Here is a 4,199-nt window from a genome sequence, read left to right on the forward strand (position 1 = left end):
CTTGGTCTTTCAAATGTAGGACAAAGAGAACCACTGGTTTGAAAGAGAGGTCAAAGAGATAATCTACATTAAGATTGAACAGCTCTCCCTCATCACACATCTATCTCCTATGAACAACACATTCCTTTCAGCAGTTTCAATAAGTTTCCACACCCATTTGCACTATTAAGGCGATCCTGAGGGCACAGATAAACCTCCAAAGGCCTCAATAACTCTCAGAAAGAGTGCTAACAACCAGGTGACTACAAGAAATATAAATCCTTCCATTCTCCACCATTCCCTTCAGAGCTTCTTAGATGAGAAGCAAAGCGTCTTGAAGCAAAAACAAGAAGTCCAGTTGTCTTTTGAAAAGCATCTTTGGGACACTCATGACCTGGATGACCGAGATTCTTCTTAGACAGTCACTATTTTTCATTTCTCTTACAATACTTTTAAGTGCTTGTTTATTTATAACATAATTCTAATATTATTTTAACTCACTTAAACTTTAGTTATGTCATTACCTAGAGAGTACAATCCTGTATAACAGGCTGTCCAGTGTGTGAGTCCTGATTAGGTGGAGATCATTTTTACACTAAAAGTGCAATAAGTATGTGCATTCACTCTACTTGGCAGGGAATGTTGTTCAATACTATGAAGGGGGAACCAAGAAAGGGTGTATGAAATTCAAGGATTCTGAAGTTTTAAGATTGAGACAAACCAAAACAGAATCAGAAGACAACAAAAACAATATGGAGATTGGAAACTAAGTTATAAATACTCATATTAAAGGAATGCTTATGTATAACCTTAAGAAAAACATGTTCTGAAAGCACGTCTCGCAGAATAATATGATATTTCATATTTCCAACATAAAAGAATACAGAATAATGGTTTTAAGGTACAATTGCAAATTCATACTGAACATTTTCTAAACATCTTGTAGGCAATAAGGATAGTTCCACAGTGAAATACTTAAGGAGTTGGTAGACTCCCAATTGCTGGATGTGTTTAGGCAGAGGTTAGACAACAATCTGTTGGGAATGTTTTTAATTCCAACACTGAGAAGCGAGTGGGATTCAAAGTCCTAAATAGCTATTTTCAATTCTAAGTATAGGATTAGGAGGTAACTCCTGTAATTCAGTGAGAAATACTTTTGATTAAATATGTTAAGGATGCAGTTGAATAGGCCGTGTTTAATTAGTTACACAATAGCAATGACTATCAATCCTGTTCACAGCAAAATTCCTGAGTGCTGAAACCACCTACATGAGTCAATAAGCCATACTTGAATAAGAAAATAACAGAGTTGAAAGGCACCTTTGAGATCTTCTAGACCGACCCCCTGATCAAGCAGGAACCTATACCATTTCAGACAGATGGTTGTCAATCTCTTCTTTAAAAACCTCCAGTGGTGGAGCATCCACAACTTCTGGAGGCAAGTCGTCCCATTGATTAATTATTTTAACTGTTAGAAAATTTCTCCTTAATTCTAGGTTGATTCTCTCCTTGATTAATTTCCACCTATTGGTTCTTATTCTGCCTTCAGGTACTTTGGAGAATAGATTGACTCACTCTTCTTTGTGGAACACTTGGAAAAGTAGCAATGAATTGAAATTTTACATTATCAGTAATATTCTTTAATTAGATACTGTGTTTTTTAACTGAAGGTAAAACTGGTTGCTAAGCAAAAGAGGTAATTCTATTATGTGAAATAAAAACGCATTAGTTTTACTTACACTCCTATATTAATTAGAAAGGAGTCAGACAGGCTCCTATTTACTAAGTACAGTACAAGAATTTGAAACTGCGTATCTATTCATTTATTTCAGTTCTATCTGTGGATTTAGGGTTTTTGGGGGGGGGGGGTCTGACTTGTTCCTACAGCTGATTGAAGCAACCCCACTGCCTCATTGCTCTTAGTGTCCATTTCAGAGGAGAGCAGATGTGTTTGAGGTGCACACCATCGATCACTGAAACTAATGGGAAGAATAATTGGTTTCAGTTGGCTTTGCACCAGACCCTTGGCTTTCCAATACAGCATTGTGCTCTCTCATCTAAAACTTACTTCCAAAAGAAACATATTTCAATTTATGTATTAGTGTTTTATTAAAGGAGACAGGTGGATGAGTAACAACTGCCAACCTGCTCCCCACAGAAAATAAAGTTTTAATGAATAGTTCTGCTACAGGGCATAGCAGGAGAATAAATTGTTCTAAGACATGTTAAGAATCAAAAAGACTAAGTCAAAATTAGACACTTGGGATGGGGGAGAGAGAAAGAATTAATCTTGGGAAAAATCAGAATATTAGTCATCACTTTGTTACCTTCCTTGCATTGTGATTACACCATAAGTAACTCAGCATGCTAAAGAAATGGTCCTCAAGCAGGCACCTTCAAATTAAATTTACCATATTTTTAGACAAATGGCCTTAATTGGAAACTGTACGTGCTGCAGCCCAATACACTCATAGGACACAGTTTATGGAAAGTTATATTAAATTAATTCTCAAATTCTGTTATAATTTTAAACGATCACAGAAATTATCCTAATTGATAGAAGTTAGGAATCCTTAGCCATTAAAAATTAATTGTCAAATCCTTTAATAATTTGAAATAGTTACATAAAATAATTTTGGAAATTTAGGGATTCTTTGCAATATATTTTTTAAAAAACCCTCAACCATTAATCTGTCTGGAGATAGATATAACTTATCTAAAGCAGACTGACGATGTTGTGGGCCAGTGTTCCACTTAGATCAAGTTGTGGACACTTACAGTAAATCATTGCCTATTCATATAGTGTCTAACACTTTGAGTATGACCAGTAATAAAAAACCTATTTTACTACTAGTGACAGAAGACGAACATGTTATTGTTCTCCCGTCCAATATTCCTTACCAACCTGAAAAAGGTGTATCCCATGTCAAGTTTTTCAACTGAAAACAAAGTCAGGTGAAACAGGAGCCTCGATGGCTTATAAGGAGGGATATATTGGTGCCCATAAGTATCAGTTTGTATACTTTTGATATAAGTGCCATATTTCTGAATTCTAGTTTATGACTTATATGCTACTTCTTTCAGAGATTATATGCTATTAACATCTTTTCAAGCTATTTTTACAAACAGCTCAATATGCACTGAAATCCCAAGAGTAAATGCAGGTAGTTTTTGACTTATGACCACAATTGAGCCCCAAATTATTGTTGCTAAGTGAAACATTTGTTAAGTGAGTTTTGCCCCATTTTACTATCTTTCTTGTCACAGTTGTTAAGTGATTTACTGTAGTTGTTAAGTTAGTAACACAGTTGTTAAGTGAATGTGGTTTCCCCATTGACTTGGCTTGTCAAAAAACAGCAAAAGCTGATCACATGAATATGTCAGTTGCCAAGCATCTGAATTTTGATCACATGAGCATGGGGATGCTGCAATGGTCGTAAGTGTGAAAAGTGGTCATAAGTCACATTTTTCAGTGCCATTGTAACTTCAGTCACTATATGAACTGTTGAGGACTACCTGTATATGACATGAGATATTTTTCATTCTGTTCAGCATTCTGTGCCTTCTGAGCATGTTCAGGGTTCTTCTGGACAATTTCCAGAAGCTTTTAGGGAATTTGTAACTTTAGGCTGTTACACAGGTTGAACTATGACTTTCCCCCCCAACATATAGTTTGACATATGTAGTTCATTATTAACAGACAATAATTTTGCACAACTCCTAACTTGATGATATAATAATTGAGATGATGAGAAATGAAGTCCAGCTTATCTGCTAGGCAGTTGGATTAGATGACCTCCAAAATCCCTCCCAACTCTGTTGTTTTTTTATTCTATGTGCTATGTTCATCTAGAATGGTCCAGATTGGGGAAAGATGATATAATGGAATTTCACAAACCCCCTCAAAGGATTTTTCCAGTTAAAAAATGAAGAAATGAAAAAAAGAAATTATGAATCTGTATTCACTCCTACTGTGAAATAATCTACACATTTGTCCAGCTAAGATGAGGCAGAGGCTTAGCAAGAACAAACTTTTGTGACAAGGTCCCAATGCTATGGAAGGTCTCTCTACTCCCATCATCCTTTTGGTTTCATCATGTAGATAACATATGATTTGTGGGAGGCAACCTTTTTCCAAGGGAGTTGATTACCATTTGTGAAATTATACTATATTTATAATATCATTTATTTCATTTTCTGTACTTCTCTCCTTTATTGTG

Source organism: Natrix helvetica, assembly GCF_964273705.1.
Source record: "Natrix helvetica genome assembly, chromosome: Z".
Classification (NCBI taxonomy): domain Eukaryota; kingdom Metazoa; phylum Chordata; class Lepidosauria; order Squamata; family Natricidae; genus Natrix; species Natrix helvetica.